The sequence below is a fragment of the Myxocyprinus asiaticus genome, chromosome 12 (assembly GCF_019703515.2).
Source record: "Myxocyprinus asiaticus isolate MX2 ecotype Aquarium Trade chromosome 12, UBuf_Myxa_2, whole genome shotgun sequence".
NCBI lineage: Eukaryota > Metazoa > Chordata > Actinopteri > Cypriniformes > Catostomidae > Myxocyprinus > Myxocyprinus asiaticus.
Genome location: NC_059355.1, coordinates 21,098,622 through 21,117,167, shown reverse-complemented (window position 1 = coordinate 21,117,167; position 18,546 = coordinate 21,098,622). Strand labels below are relative to the sequence as shown.

Below are 18,546 nucleotides of genomic sequence, written 5' to 3'. Positions count from 1 at the left end.
GTTCCCTCCAGGAATCAAATGCCCTGCCAATGTTCACTCTAGTTTTCGCTCGACCACGATCACGTTCCCACTTAGCCAGACTGGATTCAGTAGATTATTTTTATTTTTATTTTTTTTTTGGCTTAATTGGAGTTTGTGTAAGAGTCAGTGTTGTGCTGGGAGCCGGACGTTTGCTGGATTCCATCTCTAAGGTAACGTTACCTAGTGTTGCAGTTTGTTGTCGCTGTTGAATAGCGGAAGAGACGCTATTACTGTCGGAGGTAAGGCTCTTGGGAGTGCACATAAACATCACATCCTTTGGATTTTCCTGGCAAAAGTGACCCGCTCCCTTCACATGAAAATCAGTTTACATACTTTAATAGGCAACCTAGGAAGTCCAGGAAGGGCTAATTTTTTAAGTTGCATTACAAGCCGTTCACACATTGGCAAAAAAATTATTAATGTGTTTATAACTGTTTTAGGAACATTTACTATTAAAGAAAGTAACGCTTAAAGGCTGTAATAAAGCGCTGACTAACTGCTAGCCAAGTATATTCGTGACCAAAGTGAGAACTATAGTATATACAACGATCAGCCACAACATTAAAACCACCTGCCTAGTATCGTGTAGGTCCCTATTGTTGCGCCAAAACAGCTCTGATCCGTCAAGGCATGGACTCTACAAGACCTCTGAAGGTGTCCTGTGTTAACTGGCACCAAGACATTAGAAGTAGATCCTATAAGTCCTGTAAGTTGCGAGGTGGGGCCTCCATGGATCGGACTTGTTGGTCCAGCACATCCCATACTGTAGATGCTCAATTGGATTGAGATCTGGGAAATCCAAGTCAATACCTTGAACTCCTTGTCATGTTCCTCAAACCATTCCTGAAAATGTTTTGCAGTGTGGCAGGGCGCATTATCCTGCTGAAAGAGGCCACTGCCATCAGGGAATACCGTTGCCATGAAGGGGTGTACGTGGTCTGCAACAATCTTTTGGTAGGTGGTACGTGTCAAAGTAACATCCACATGAATGCCAGGACCCAATGTTTCCCAGCAGAACATTGCCCAGAGCTTCACACTGCCTCCGCCGGCCTGCCTTCTTCCCATAGTGCATCCTACTGCCATCCCTTCCCCAAGTAAACAACACACATGGACCTGCTCATCCACATGATCTTAAAGAAAACGTGATTCATCAGACCAGGCCATCTTCTTCCATTGCTCCATGGTCCAGTTCTGACGCTCACATGCCCATTGTAGGCTCTTTTGGCTGTGGACAGGTGTCAGCATGGGCACTCTGACCAGTCTGCAGCTATGCAGCCCCAGACGCAGCAATCTGCGATGCACTGTGTGTTCTGACACCTTTCTATCATGGCCAGAATTTTTTCAGCAATTTGTGCTACAGTAGCTCTTCTGTGGGATTTGACAAGATGGGCTAGCCTTCACTCCCCACGCACATTAGAGAGCCTTGGGCGCCTATGACCCTGCCACCGGTTCACCGGTTGTCCTTCCTTAGACAACTTTTAGTAGGTACTAACCACTGCATACCAGAAACACCCCACAAGACCTGCCGTTTTGGAGATGCTCTGACCCAGTTGTCTAGCTATCATAATTTGGCCCTTGTCATAGTCACTCAGATCCTTACGCTTGCCCATTTTTCCTGCTTCCAACACATGAAATTCAAGAACTGACTGGTCACTTGCTGCCTAATAAATCCCACCCTTTGACAGGTGCCATTGAAACAAGATAATACATGTTATTCACTTCACCTGTCAGTAGTTTTAACTTTGTGGCTGATCAGTGTATGCCTAATCAAACATTTATTAATGATCCATTACTCTGAAGTAGAGATGGTTATGTCATGGCCATGGCCAACTTAGTAAGTTGTTTGGTATGGATGAAAAACCATTATCAACTTGCTTATATATGAACAATAATATATTGTTTGCTACAGTAAATATAAGTAACATCCTATTTGTATTTAGCCTATTAATGAATTAATAATATGAACAGTAATTTATGAATGATCAATTAACAATAAACTAATGCTTTACAAATACTTTATACTATGTAGTTATTATAAAGTGTTTTGGTACATCTAATCTACCAGCTGTCTCTTATGTGTGTGTGTGTTTTCAGCTGTAGTGTCTATTGCCCATTCCACTCCATTGCACTAATTAGAAGGAAGTTACAGCTTAAGACACAGCTTCCCGTCTGTGTGTGATACATTGGCTGACTAGTTTTCTGTTTCATTTATGAACTTTTATGTTAGAGAGAGAGAGAAAAAAATGAATGTTGTGAATGTAGGAGGGAAAAATGAGTGGGTGGATTGGTGTGTGTGTTTTGTGAGTGTGTGTGTGTGTGTGTGTGTGTGTGTGTTGTAATTTTCTATATCAGTCTCGGGCCATGTCTACACTAATAGTATTTCAGTTAAAAACTCTGTTTTCTGGTTCCTAACGTCATTGTTTTCCGAAGTATGCAGGACTAGAGAGCGCTTTCGAAAATTTTCATTTTCAGTTAAAACACTGTTCCAGTGTGGATGAGAAGCGTAAACATAGCAAAATCAATTTGTTTTTTTCTTACTAAAAATATGAGGGTGAGGGTCAGACCTTATCTTAAGTGTTCATTCCCTTTAGAAATCAAAGGAATTTGAGAACATGGAATGTGCTTAATCCAAATTCATTGGGTTGTTTAAAAGAAGGGACATATATTTTGCTAATCACATAATCACCTTTTCACTGGAGTTTGGAGGGAGGGGCATAGAAAATGGAAGACAGAGAGAAAATGCGGTGGACTGGCAAGGGTTTTAGGAAGCAGCAGGTCAGCTGAAGTCTGTATTTTGGCAGTGAACACACTTCAGCCTTTGTCTGCTGTAGTGTCAGTGGATGAAGATGCCAAGCCTGCATGGTAATGTGGCTGCTCTATCAAGAGCCATTTTTAGACTCATCAGAGATAGACTCATCTCTCTGGCCCCATACATCACTCTGAGCGCATCCAAACAGAGAGACAGTTAAGAACAGCTGAATGACTGTTAGTGGTATCCAGACCCTGTTACTGCTCACAATTTTTTAGACTTTGACTTTTCTTATGTTTAACCCTTTTTCTTATAAATGTGGTTTTACTGAATGGTTACATTAGGGATGTGTAAATCTACATATTTTTACAATCGACTAGTTGGTGGATTGTCTAAATGAATAGTTGGCTATTCAGACATAAGGAAGCCCTCTATAATTAGGCTGTTTTAGGGTCATATCCTCCAGACACAGAACAGTTGTGTTTCTTCTGGATAAAAGGCCACTACATAATTAGCTTTTTGATAGCATAACTGAGAGATGGCTAAATTAGTTTTATCTTTTACCACACAAAATATAGTCCTCACAAAAATTATGCATAATAAAGGTTGCATGTCTCCTGCACTCATATTTGCTACTGTAGCAAAGATCCTTTCAATGTGCACAGTGTTGCATCCCTGCTAAAAAAACAGCGTAAGCATGCAGTTCCTAGGTGCTAGGCAAACTGGTGATAGGCAAACTGGTGGACCAGCATAGTCATGTTTTTTTAACAGCAATACATTGCTGGTGAAGCTGCTTGACAAGCATGGTCTTTTTGATGAAGCTGGTTCAGCTAGTTTAAAAGCCTTGTGGGGACACCAGCATACCAGCATCTCATGCTTGGGGATCAGCACCAAAAACACAACATAAGCTGGTGACCAGCAATGCTGGTCTTTTCAGCTGTAATGTCCGATTAGCATGTATGAAGTTCACATTTTAGCTTCTAGCTTGCCAAATGTTTTTATCTTTTAGCTTGGCTAATGCTTGGTCTGAGTCATAACTAGAGCTGTTAATGCATGATTTTCTGTAAAGCTGCTTTGAAACGATGGGTGTTGGGAAAAGTGCTGTACAAATAGCAATGACTTGACTTGACTTGGCTATTGCAGTGGAGTACTCCCTTACAAAAAAAGTTGCCATAAATTCGCCACTCATTATTTTTACATGCAAATGAGCTTTAGGGCAAACATTTCATCATTACCAAAGGTTTGCTGCAGGTTCACCACTACCAGTGAAGAGCTGCAAACTTTTGGCAAACATTTGCGGTGAATAGCAAGCTCACTTGCATGTAAATTACAGAGTGGTGAATAAGCGGCAAGTTTGCCAAAAATCTAGATTTTTTTATAAGGGCTGTCAGAGTGTGTACTTTTTAATGGAGGACACACTTCTCAGCTGGTAAAAAAGTATTTTCTTTGGTTACTGGATGTATGCGAGTAATGAATAATTCCTAGACATCTTTCGGGAATGTGGCCAGTGTTCCATGACCGGAATATATGATGTAATAACAACCATGAAAATAATCTACTCTGGTTTTGCTAAACAAGCACCATTTAAGTAAAAGGAACAACTGAGCAATTCCAAGAAAATGTCAACCATACCATGAAAAAATTTGGAAAGATACATTTTATTTAATTTTCTTCTCTATTAGCCATCACTAACATTGAAAACAGTATACAATATTCACAGTAATCACCTCATTCAGAGATAGGATATAAATGTTTTTACCCTTTGTTAAGCTAAGGCAGTTGGAAATTTGCCTCTGGAGGCGTTACACACTGCCTCTGGTGTCATGTATGGTAAATGTTTGCAAAAAAGATGTGGCAAGATCACAAGAAGGCATTGTAAAAACCACCTGAAGATGTCACACTCTACCACATAAAATACAACAATGACATCCATTCCCCTGCCTTTTCATGCGGACGGACTTGACCATTGTGTCGCGTTTTGCTTTTTTCAGCGACACATGCAGGAGTGCTGAGTTTTTTAGATACTGGGTCAAGTTAAAATTATTAATGCATCTCAAGTGCTTTCTGCTCTTTCCATGGCACTGCGTCTAGCCTTTTTTTTTTTTTTTTTTTTTTTTTTTGTGCAAGGACACGTTCAGTGTGAGCTGCCTCTTTCTCTTTTTTTTATCCAAAAATGTCTTTAAGTGCTGACAAAGATATAGGCATGAGACGTGAAACACTCAGGAATAAAGCATCATTAAATTTTTTTCTAAATTAAATATATTGCACATTAATAATATGATTTAAAGTAGATTTGTTTGTTTTGTCACTTATTCTTTATTTTTGAATTGTTTATTTTTATATTATTGTGCATCAGCAAGCTACTAGCTTATCGGCCCTGGGAAAATTACCGCTGCTCACAATGACCAATCCTACCCTGGCAGACAGCGAACCTTGAAACACCTCATTCATTGGATCAATTTCTAAGAGGGGGTACAATCTTTGCTTGGCCCTGGTGTGTGGAAATCCTTGTAGAAATGCTCAGTTTTTGACAGAGCACTGTCCAGTGCTAGAGAATTAGCTGAAGAATTTGAAAACAAATGCCTACTTCTCTCTAAAAAGTGTGGTGCAACTATACAAAGAAGGCAAAGATGATCAAAAACCTATCATAGACCCAAAACAAAACTATAAGGTGGGCTATTTTAACCAAGTGCTCTTTCCATGGAGGAGTGCTTTTCCCTGCTTCAGGAGCATGAGGATATTTTTGGACTTTTCTTGTATATCACATTCCATATTATGAACAGATGTCTCAAGAGCACGCTAAACTTTATTAATATGTTTGTTTGTTTTTTCATTAAAAAAAGGTGGGTTGGGGGGCCTGGGGAGCTCAGCAAGTAAAGACACTGACTACCACCCCTGGAGTTGTGAGTTCGAATCCAGGGCATGCAGAGTGACTCCAGCCAGTTCTCCTAAGCAACCAAGTAGCCCGGTTGCTAGGGAGGGTAGAGTCACATGGGGTAGCCTCCTCGTGGTCGCTACAATGTGGTTCGCTCTCGGTTTGGCGCGTGGTGAGTTGTGCGTGGATGCTGCAGAGAATAGCGTGAAGCCTCCACATGCGCTATGTCTCCATAGTAACGTTAATTTCTGTAGTAGTCTTTTATCAAACATGTCTATATTAACTAGTATCCATTTAGCGGCCAAGGAAAATATAAAAACACTTACCATTTTAGAACAGGAGAATGGAGAAATATGCACAGACCACACACATAGAACGTGACCAGAGGTGGGTAGTAACGTGCTACATTTACATTTATTTGAGTAGATTTTTGGAGAAAATGTACTTTTAAGAGTAGGTTTAGTGGGTAATTTTTACTCCTACTCAAGTAGATTCCTAATGAAATTTTTTACTTTGTTACAATGGGCAATGTTCCTTTCGTTACATTACTGGTTTTAATTAAATAAGTTTTAATAAATGCATAATTTATTGAGAGATTTTTGAATGGGACTTTTACGACAGCTGAACTTTACAGTTGCACTTTATCACTCGAGTACATGACTGCAGCAGCAAGCACGACAAACAAGCACTTTCATCACTTTCATTTTACACCAAGACAAGTGAATATTTCAAGATTAGAATTGCAGCTCCAACTTAAGAAAACTCGTTGCGGTGTGTTTTGGCAATTATGATAACGTGAGCTTGTCTGTGTTGTGGTGATGGTAATTTTCAGGGTGATTCTGTATTTATGGGCTCTTTTGACATCAGTTTCCAAGTATACATTTTTATATCAGTGCTGAAATATATCAGTGTCAACTGTATAAATCCATGTAAACATCTGTATGAAGTGTAAATGCCTTTTGCTCTGCCTATCGCGTGCATGAGTGACTGCTGGAACACATCTCTGTGTATGCACACTGCACAGCAATTTTGCGTTTGACAGTTGCAGTGCATTTTTCTCATTGACAACAGAGAACAAGCTCTGAACTTATATTAGCCTAATACGCTTCCAAATACAGAGATAAGCTTCAGTTTACCCTTACTGTACAGAATGTCCTGGTTACTTTCGTAACCTCCATTTCCTGATGGAGGGAATGAGACGTTGTGTCGATGTAGTGACACTAGGGGTCACGCTTGGGAGCCCTAAACACCTCTGCTTTTGGAAAAAAGGCCAATGGGAATTGGCGAGTGGAATTTGCATGCCACTCCCCCGAACATACGAGTATAAAAGGAGCTGGTAAGCTACTGCTCATTCAGGTTTTGTGCTGAGGAGCCGAGACAAGGTCCCGGCCATTTCAGTGGGTAGTTCAGTGTTGTGGCAAGAGGGACATAACATCTCGTTCCCTCCATCAGGGAATGGAGGTTATGAATGTAACCAGGATGTTCCATATCTGTCACTCACTTGACGTTGTGTCGATTTAGTGACACTAGGCGTCCCTATACAAAACGCCACAACTAGCTGGCGGTGAGAGACAGGCAGACCGCTGTGTGCCTCGTAGCAAGCGCACCAGACCGTCACGTAACCTCCCCCAACACTCTTATGAGTGTCAAACAGTCCCTTGGGAACAAGTTGACTGCCCAACAAATAGGGACAGGCTAACCCAGCCATGGCCTCTTTTCCTCTTTTTTCTCCCCAAAAAGTGTGGAATTTTGTTTACCGGCTAGGGGCCATAAGTGTCTATGTCGGGGGGGTGTCACTCCCGAGGGGAAGACACCGTGGAGACCACACGGTGGTGGGGGGGGCATTTTGAGTGGAAATACATCACGGTCTTACTGAGTCTTGTCGGAAGTACTATGTCATGTGGAGAAGTCCCATGGTAGGTCCTACCCAATGGGGAAGGATTTCTACAAACACAGAGGAACTTCTGCCCAAGGAAGACGCAGTTTACCGACAGGGAAACGATTTAGTGGAAGATATATCACATGGGGTCACCCATGAGTTTCTCCGCAAACTCGTCTGCCACAGGGCTAAGGAGGAAAGTCATCCAGGCATCACAACTTGTGAACACGACTGGGAGTCAAAAACGCATGTCTTCACCTCATGGGAGGGGAAAGGCGCTATGCGCAAGCGGTACACCTGGCCAGCTGTCCCGGAACTTACCTGCTTGTACCTGACAACACACGGGACGAAACCGGCTCAACCCGGAGATTATAGAACCTCACAAATGTGTTGGGTGTTGCCTAGCCCGCTGATCTGCAGATGTCTGCCAAAGAGGCGCCACTGGTCAGGGCCCAGGAGGCCGCTACACTCCTAGTAGAGTGGGCTCGTAACTCCACGGGGGGCGGCATGTCCTGAGCGTGATATGCCATCACAATGGCGTCGACGACCCAGTGGGCGATCCTCTGTTTGGAGACAGCACTTCCTTTACGCTGTCCACCAAAGCAGACAAAGAGCTGCTCGGAGCTTCTAAAGCTCTGCGTGCAATACAAATAGATGTGTAAAGCACGCACCGGACACAGCAATGCCAAAGTTGGGTCTGCCTCCTCCTAGGGCAGCACTTGCAGGTTCACCACCTGATCCCTAAAAGGGGTCGTGGGAACCTCGGGCACATAGCCCGGTCGGGGTCTCGGGATCACGTGAGAGTAACCCGGACCGAACTCCAGGCACGATTTGCTGACAGAGAAAGCCTGCAGGTCCCCTACCCTCTTGATGGAAGTGAGCGCAGTCAGGAAGGATGTCTTCAAAGAGAGTGCCTTAAGCTCAACTGACTCCAGGGGCTCAAAGGGAGCTCCCCGTAGACCCCGAAGGATTACAGAGAGGTCCCATGAGGGGATGAGGTGCGGTCTGGAGGGATTCAACCTCCTAGCGCCTCTCAGGAACCTGATGATGAAGTCGTGCTTCCCCAAATACTTACCATCCACTGCATCAAATTGACTCCAAATCAGCTGGACCACCTGGGGGTGGAGTCTCCACTCTCCCCTGAGCGTAACCTGTCATGACAGCGCGTCCTCTGTGGTGTTGAGGTCGCCTGGGATGTGAGTGGTTCGTAGTGACTTGAGGCCTCCAGAGGAGGAGACAGCGGTCGAGTTGTGACATGCAATGGGAGCGTAGACCGCCTTGATGGTTGATAAACTCTAGCATCGCCGTGTTGTCCGTCCGGACCAACACATGCTTGCCCTGTATCAACGGACAGAACCTCCGCAGGGCGAGCAGTACTGCCAACAACTCGAGGCAGTTGATGTGCTAACGCAGCCGCTGGCCAGTCCAGGAGCTGGCGGCTCTGTGCCCGTTGCATACGGTACCCCAGCCCATCTTGGAGGCATCCGTTGTAACCACGACACGCCTGGAGACCTGCTCTAGGGGAACCCCTGCCCATAGAAATGCAAGGTCGGTCCAAGGGCTGAAGAGGCGGCGACAGATCGGCGTAATGATCATGCGATGTATCCTGCGGCGCCATGCCCATCATGGAACTCGAGTCTAAAGCCAATGCTGAAGCGGTCTCATATGCATCAACCCGAGCGGTGTGGGCATGTTTGTGCCACAGCTGGGCGCGCAGGGTTTTTCACCGTAATAATTACTGGAAATTGATTTCCAAACTTCTCTTCTTATTGACAGATTCATCCAAATCTGATAAGCGTCCTAAAAGTGATAGTTCAGCCATAAATTAATGTTCTGTCATCATTTCCCCACCCTCATGTTGTTCCAAACTTGTGTGGCTTTCTGTATTTTGTGGAACCCAAAAGATGTCAGATAGAATGTTAGACACTGACAGTCTCAGTCACCATTCCCTTTTAAAATATGGAGGAAAAAAACATGCAGTGAAAGTAAATGATGACTAAGGCTAACATTCTGTCTGACATTTCCTTAATTGTGTTGCACTGATGAAAAAAAGTCGTACAGGTTTGGAACAACATGAGGGTGAATGATGAATGAATTTCCAATACTAATAATAATTATAATTATTATTAATAATAATTAATAATTAATATAGCTTTTATTAATATTATTCTGTAATACATGTTAAATGTGTATTATTTAATGGAATATTGGAGATTAAACATCCATTATGTTACATGAGTTTTCTTTTAATTGGATACTTTTTTACTCTTACTCGGGTAATTATTAACATCACTACTTTTTCTTCACTACTTGTACTTTTACTTGAGTACAGTTTTTGGCTACTCTGCCCACCTCTGAACATGACAATGCATTACACACTGTTACACACAGTTAGAAGAATAACAGAGTGGGTGTTAAACCTGTCCTTTACCATTACTCTTTTGACTGGCTGAACAGGTTATTTTGTTGGAATACAATGTAGTGGATCAGAACAACTGTAGCTCTCTGACAAATTTGTTCATTTATTTGACTAATACTTTTAGTTAATGCTATTTAAATACAAACTTATTCTCTCTCTCTCTCTCTCTCTCTCTCTCTCTCTCTCTCTCTCTCACACACACACACACACTGTATATATATATATATATATATATATTTATATATTTATATTTTTGCCATAGCATATAACATTATGTTTACATCTTCTTGATTCAGAATCCCACCGGTTTACTTAACAGATAGCCACAATCTTCCGAACTTAGTAAGTAGCTGGTCAAAAATCCCCTTACTGAACAAAACAATACACAAAATAAGATGACAACAGTGTAAGGAAAGCTAACAAAGTTGGCATCATTCATGAGATCAGCTGCAGAGAGAGGATACCGGTGATTCAGTGTTTATCTTGAGTGTGACTGACTGAATTCAATGCCCCGGTTAGTAAGCTTACTGGTCAGTGTCCGAGTCCAAGACATAGTTGCTCTGTCCACTGTCGCTTTTGTTTAGGTCCTTCTTATGGTCCCTGAACTAGCTTAAGTGTATTTCAGTTTGTTTATGATTTGGTCAGTTGTCTGATTGAAGTCGGCATGCATCATTTCATGCTGTATGTTCTCGTAGACTTTTTTTCCCTTTGCAATCACTCTAGTTTATCTCTGATCTCTTTAGAAGACCAAACTGCAAGTAGAGTGTTCGTTTCCTGAACGCTTTTGATGTCTGATAATGTTGTGTTTTTTTTATTTTTTATTGTTGTTACAGAGTGAAGAAGTACTCTTTGCATCAGAAAGTAGCTACTGTTGTTGTTTGTAAAACTACCTGGTGACAAATCCCGCCCCCTGACGTAATCGGTTCCTGTGTAGAGACCAGCAAGCTTTTGGGGCCGGTGCGGAGCCAGTTTTTCACCCCAGAATGGCCTTTTCTGCAGTGGAAACACGCGGAACAGTTCAAGAATTTGTACCAGCCAAGGAACCCGCCCCTGATCCATGTCAGTGGAAAAGGGCTATGTATGAATGGTCCCTGGTCAGAAAAGGTTGAAAACCCCTGTGTCTGACAGATGTATCCAGTGCCGATCCTAGCCTTTTGCCCCCAATATGATCTAAATAAGATTAAAAAAATATGTCCCATTGGTGTTTCATAAAGTTGCTTTATTATTCATACTGTATTGATGTTTAGTACTCTGTATAAATGGCAAAGAGCTAGGGAATGTAGTAGAGTCCTGAGGACCTTAGACACATTGGAATGACTCTGTCTACAGGTTACTTTCTACAGATCTGTTGAAAGTCTGCTAGCCAGACAACACTACTGTATACTCTATTGTCACAGTGGACCAGTGACAAATTCGCAATGTTTTAAAATCTGTCAAATGTTTCAAACATAGTTAAAAATGTTTTTAAATGGAGACCAAGAGAAGGAAATGGAGTGAGAGTAAGAGAGAGGGGCAGGTCAAGTTCTTTCCTGGTCTGTTTATCAAAGAATGTCAGACTGATTTGCAGTGAAAGTTTTCACTTCAGTGGTTAACCTCTATGGACTGAAAATTCACTCAGAGATTAAAACTTCCTAAAGCCCTATTCAGATGGGATTAGTTTTCTAAACGATGTTTGAGTTACAAGTATTATCAGCCAACGTCTGTGATTTCATGTACTGTTTTAGACAGGACTAAATATCTCTGTGTTTGTTACAGAGATGTGAGTGTCTGTTTTCTAGATGTGGACGTTTGTAAGGATTACCTGAGTGACCACCAGGGGTAGCTATGTATGTTTATTGTTCATTTTGTGTCTTTCGTTTGTTTATGGGTTTTGTAGTTCTTTTTCATGGTCTTTGTTCATTGGTCCTTGTGTTCATTAGTGTCAGGTGTCCCTCGTTTCATCATTAGTTCTCTGTGTATTTAATCCCTGTGTTTTCCCTCTGTTCATTGTCGGTTCTTGTTCTGTTAATTCAGTCTGTAATGTACTTTGTTCTGGTTTTGCATTGTCTCTAGTGTTTTGTGTTTTGAGTTTTTATTAAAAACTGCAATTGGGGGCCTGGGTAGCTCAGTGAGTAAAGACGCTGACTACCATCCCTGGAGTTTGTGAGTTCAAATCCCAGGGCATGCTGAGTGACTCCAGCCAGGTCTCCTAAGCAACCAAATTGACCCAGTTGCTAGGGAGGGTAGAGTCACATGGGGTAACCTCCTCGCTATAATGTGGTTCTCTCTCGGTGGGGTGCATGGTGAGTTGTGCATGGATGCCGCAGTGGATGCCATGAAGCTTCCACATGCATCATGTCTCCACGGTAACGCGTTCAACAAGCCACGTGATAAGATGCATGGGTTGACGGTCTCAGACGCGGAGGCAACTGAGATTCCTCCTCCGCCACCCAGAATGAGGTGAGCCACTATGCCACCATAGACTTTCTAAGTTAGCATTCTAAATTGGGGAGAAAAAGGGGAGAGGAAAAAAATAAACTGCAATTGGAACCTACCTTTTCCAGTCTGCCACCGTTACAAAGTTACAGAAAGTTGAACACATTGAATTAATTTAGCTGATAAAATTAACTTATCTTTTAAACTGTATCTGTTTAAATTTAAAATTACTTATAATTTTAAAATTTAATTTATTAAAATACATGAGGAGAGGCGTTGTGAAAATTCAGTATCAGCAATTACAAACATCTGCATTCGGACGGGATTCGATTTCCCAGGGGACCCCTGTGTTAGCTGAAAAACTGTAGGTAATTTGCTCTGGAATTTTTACAGGGATTGTGTGAGAAGAACACAGACTTGTCAGATTCGGATGGGATTAAAGTCACAAAGTATGTCTGTGAAACGAATTGCCCTAACCCCTCAGGGAAAACTAGTCCTGTCCGAATAGGGCTTAAGTCTTTCTTAACTGGCCTGCTGTACTGGACTTACATAATTACAGAAATGTATTTCAGTTTTAACTATATGATAAATGTATGGACTGTAGATGGATAGTTACCATCAGACCCAGAATCATACTATTTTTTATGATTCACCCATCAAAACTAAACTTGCTAACCTTTGCTGATGGAAATATTACGCAAGATGCTTCTCCCGGCTCAAAGCCTGGTTGTCCATCTAAAATTCACCTTCATCCATTTAAGTGTCTTTTTAAAGACCCTGTCCTGCTGATGTATGGAAAAATAAAAAGACTGAGTTGGTCAAATTGGCACGGAGCTCTCAGAGGTTTTCTGGGGGTGAGTAATTTCTGAAGTGGTGAGTTTTGCACTTTACGAATAAAGCTTCTGCTGTTGTCTCAGGTATCCCACAGGTACATTTATTGAATCCAAACACCTTCATTAGTCACTGTAAGATCTTTCTACCTTAAAGCAACCTGAGACATTATAAGATAGACAACTTGTATAAAAGTGAATGGGAGAAATCCTAACACTCAATATTATGGTGGCAGTACAAAATGAAAGTAAAACATTTTATAGTTTTTTAATGCCTGACAAATATACTTTTTTAGCTTTCTTTAGCTATGGCAACATTGTTGTCAGATTTTATTGCTGATTTGACGTTATTGAAATGAAACCTTGAATTTTGAATTTAACAATTTTGGAGAATTTAAGAATAATAATTCCTTATATTTATATAGCACTTATTTGAGGAACTTTAAATGGTATTGGGGAATCGCAGCATCCACCTGTATGATGTGGTGACAGTCATAGTGCGCCAGAACGGCCACAACACACCGACTATTGTTGAGGCGAGTACAGTAATTTAGCCAATTCATATATATAGGGGATTATTAGAAAGCCATGATGGATTGAGGCCAATGGGCAAATTTGGCCAGGACACCGGGGTGACATCCCAAATCTTTACGAGAAGTGCTCTGGGATCTTTAATGACTACAGAGAGTCTGGACCTCGGTTCACCATCTCATCTGAAAGATGGTGCTGTTTTTACAGTATAGTGTTCCCGTCACTATTCTGGGGCATTAGGATGCACACATACCACAGGGTGAGCACCCCCTGCTGGCCTCACTAATACCTAGCAGCAATCATAGTTTTCCCCAGGAGGTCTCCTATCCAAGTACTTTCCAGGCTCCACCCTGCTTAGCTTCAATAAGTAACCAGGCGAGAACAACAAGGTGATATTCTGTTTGCATGAAGATAGGAGCTGTACTTGTACGCCTATTACTTACATACAAAACTTTACCAAGAGTGGAAGCATTACCAAAATGGCCATTGGAATAACTGACTTACCTTAAATGGACTTTGCATCAATTACTGTGTTTATGGGAATATTATGAATCCAAGTACATACAGAACAACATATATTTACAGACAGACACACGCAACAGACCAATCTTGCAGGGATTTGGAGACAATAGGTCACATCTTCAGGAGGTCACATTTCAAAAAGTCTCTGCTTTCGGAATTTCCTAACAGCAGAACTCACCACCTTTGTGCCACGCATTCCGGAAGTGCAAAACATGAGCAAACTTTATCTGAATGAAACATAGCTGGTTCACTAGCCAGAGTTCAAAAGGGATGTGATGTCAAAAGGCATAGCGGGCCTGATTTTTCAGGACATCAACATTAGCTACATGGTGGAGCTTGTCAGTAATTTGTCACATCGGGTCAAATTTGGGGTCATGAAAATTTGGAACCAAAACACTGATTTCCTCCAAGATCATGTTGCACTGACTGACATACTGTCTTAACACTGATTTACTTTTTTATTTTTATACACACGTCTCTGAATGTTGTCTGTGATGGAGGCATGCCAATGGTCTGTTCACACAGAAATGTCCAGAGCTGTCGAAAATCGTCTACTCTAAAATAATTGGCTGGCTGCTATGCAACTAGTGAGAATCAGAGTGCCCATGTTTTTATCAGTGCTACTACAATAAACACTTCCTAGAAAAATTTGTCTCCAGATTTGCCAAGTTTGCAAGGCCTCATGGCATCACATCTTTGAAAGACACTACTGTAAATCGTTTTGTTTGAGACACACATTTTCATCTAATTTATCTTGTTGTCTGTACAACCTTTGACAGAGCCTGCTACATCACTAATCGAATGAGCTTGCTGATCTATTATTGTATCATTTGAATTTTAATCTAAACATCACATTAAAAAATGTGGTTGTGGTGACTTTACAAGTCAGACGGCCTGTACTTATCAAATTGTCTGGATCTGCTAGACTACTCTGAATGCAAAGCCAAGACTGTCAGGTTGAACTGGAGATTCTCAGGAGGAATGCTGTCCTAATCTGGACCCAGCTCTCTGGTCTTTTCCTCAAACTGTTGGCAGCTCTGAAGACTTGAGGATGGATGCTGAGGAGAAAAAGGAAAGAAAGTCACCTACCCTTTGGATGAGCTTTCTGGGGATTTTGTGTCTTTTTATATAGAGTGTCCTGATGACCTCACACACTGCAGAAAGTGCAAACCAAATCCTTAATGTAGCCCTTCTCATCTCTGTTACTCTGTAGCTTTAGTCTCTTTCGCTCTCTCTCTCTCTCTCTCTCTCTCTCTCTCTCTCTCTCTCTCTGTGTGTGTGTGTGTGTGTTGTCTGCAGGGGCACGGTTAGGATTTTTGGCCCCCTGACAACTTTGCATTCTGGGTGCCCCTATCTTATCGCAACCTGTACAAGTATTACTATTATTATTTTTTGTATTTTTTTTTTTATTAAACGTTATCATTATTAAATAAGCGTGAACGTAACAAAAGAACACGTTGTACATTCAATGAGAGACCCTAAAAATTAATTTTAGATGGAAAAGTTAATTAAAGGAACTTTAATTGCATTTAAATAGAAATAACTATACAATACATGTAAATTAATGTCACTTTAGTGAGTTGGGACTGTTTCTAATGGAAATATAACATTTTATGTTTTAAATGTTGATTCAACCCTAGAATGCATATTTGGGTCAAAAATGACTCGGTGTCTAGTTTTTAAGACATCATTTTATGTCTAAAATTAGACCATGAAGTGGTCTTTTTTTCTTTCCACCAGGTGTTCCTCAATTAAGGTGTCTTCTATCATGTGATCTTACACTTTTGAAATTGTGTTGAATATTTATTAAAATAATTTAAAAGAACTCCTAGAATGCATATGTGGGTCTTATTGAATAAATTTGTATTTCCTATGGTATTTAGTGCATTTATTCAGTTTATTTCATTTTGTATGTATTTTTTGTAAAACAAAACAAAAAAAAACATTTTATCATAGTCCACTGTACTTATATGTATGTGTTTGTGTGGTGGTGTTGTTTTCATATTATTCATATTTTACCACCAAATGACCCATATTTCTGTCATACAGGCATTTTTTACACACTCATCCAAAAGTGTTCCATTGTGTCTGAAAGCCTGAATTGAATAATATATTCAATTCAGATATATGAAATTCAGATATATAAACTATTTAAAAAAAGGATGTTTTAAAGTACTAATAAAATAATCAGAGTTAATTTTCCTGGAGAAAATAAATAAATAAAAATAAGTAGTTTTAGAAAGTAGTTCTATCTTTTTTGACCCATGTATGCATTTAAGGGGGGTTAAGTTACAATGCGTTCTATGGTTAAGTAATCTCTTGGAATATCTGAATGCAAGAAAAAACTAAATTTTTCAAGAGCATTAGAATAGAACAGATTTTATACAGTTGAAAAACTGATTGCTTGGCCCAAAGAGGTCCAGGCTTTAAAGTCCTTGATTTTGACTTTTTTTCATTTGTATGAATTACCACAGATTTGACCAGGGTTGGCTCATTATTGAGTAGGTCAATGTAATAATGTTTTCTATAAAACAAACTATAACATTGTGTTTTGGAAAAAACAGCTGCCTAAACATTTCAAATCCATAATTAAAACTGCATTTAATATAATAAAACTCAGTAGCAGGTATGTCAGTTTTCAGACATGTGAAAATGAACGACCAATTAATCGATTAATCATTACATTTAATATCGCAAAATGCAATAATATGGAAATATGTTCATGTAGCCTATTGTTTAAATATAATTTACATTAATACACTTAAGGAACGCAAGTATTGGTATTTTCCTTTAAAAATTTATTTAAAGAATTTATTTTAAAATTTTTATATATTTAGGCTGTGTCTAGTAGGAATTTGTGAATTGTTTAGTTACTGTTAATGAATTAGGCTACTGTTAAAAATATTTACACAAGATATATCACTTATGCATATTTGAGTTCACTGAAACTTCACGTTGTGGATCGCAGTATATTTTGGACCAGTGGACTTTTGATTTTTTATTTGAAATTAAGTCAAATCATAACGCTGTGTAGTGTTACTTAGTTAACATAGTACTTAACATAATGTTTCTAAGGTGTCGATGGTGAGATGCAAAGTCTTTTTAGCAAGTCAGTTCACTCTGCGGCCATCTTTGGAACACTCATGGGGAGCTATTTTTCTATGTAAACGAGCGGCATGCCTGTGCAGCTCCTATCTACTTGAATGGGGAAAGACTGAAATCTCCAAAACGGTTGGTCAAGATTACGATAAAAGAACATATATTAAATCAGCAGTAGAATCGGACTACACTGGTATCATAAATTGTACTTAGATTACATTAAAAAACTAAATTTTTCCGGCTTGTATAGCTAATGCGCATGTGCGTTCTCGAGTTGATTGACAGGTGATGTCTGCATCAAAAAGGTGATTGTCAGCTGAATGTACCTTAGTGCTTTCCCGGCGATCGCTGACGTAATTGTAGATTGGGATGAAACAAGGTGATCAACAGTGCTTGTTGTCATGTAGTTTAACACACTATTACGGTGTGTGCAGAAAAGGTTAATGTTAGTTTAAAGAGAAAGCTCCAACACTGTTTATTGAACCCGCTTCATCTCGCATATGTGCACTGTATAGACAGCCTTATCAATGTCTGCTGGCTTGATTTCAGAACACATTTATCCTGAAGTGAATTAATCAATGATCGATAACCTTAATCGATCAAATTATTAACAACAATTAATCGGTTTTTGATCAATCATTAACATCCCTACTCAGTAGACTTCTTCCAGTTTAATAGTTTTAATATGAACCTATAACATTTCTGTCAAATCAGAGTCTATTTCTAATGTGTTACTACAGTAATGGCACACATTTTTTTCTTGTCTTTTCCTCGTCAGCACTGTTTATAATGTTGGGTCTGTCTGGCCTTATGAAATGTTTGACATTCTCCATAGTGCTCAAAAAAAATCTGTTTAATTCAGGTTTTTAGGTCTGTGCCATGCTGTTTAGCACTCCGCACAATCCAGTCATGCCAGCATGAGGACACGTGCTGTACCAATGGGAAGAGCATTTAGCCCTCCAAAAGTGCCTTTGGGATAAACCACTGAACGTCTTAAGGGGATTCCACACACTAGATCATCTTTTTTTATTAAGTAAGAGCAGTCCTAATTTTTGCTTACCAGTGCAAGTGTATATTTATAACAAAATCACGCAGGAAAATTCTTGTTGGTTCTGCTATGCCCCCTGTCTTTCCTGGGCCCTTAGAATCGTCGTAAATGTTTTACTTAGTGTATTAAAACCGTTTATATAGTATATTTTAGAAATT

At 40.3% G+C, this 18,546-nt stretch overlaps 1 protein-coding gene across 2 annotated transcripts in view; it reads left to right on the top strand.

Annotated features, from left to right (window-relative positions):
• The window catches only part of LOC127448993 (ubiquitin carboxyl-terminal hydrolase 43-like), a 194,097-nt gene that overhangs the window by 30,302 nt on the left and 145,249 nt on the right, over positions 1-18,546 (top strand). The window lies entirely within an intron of this gene.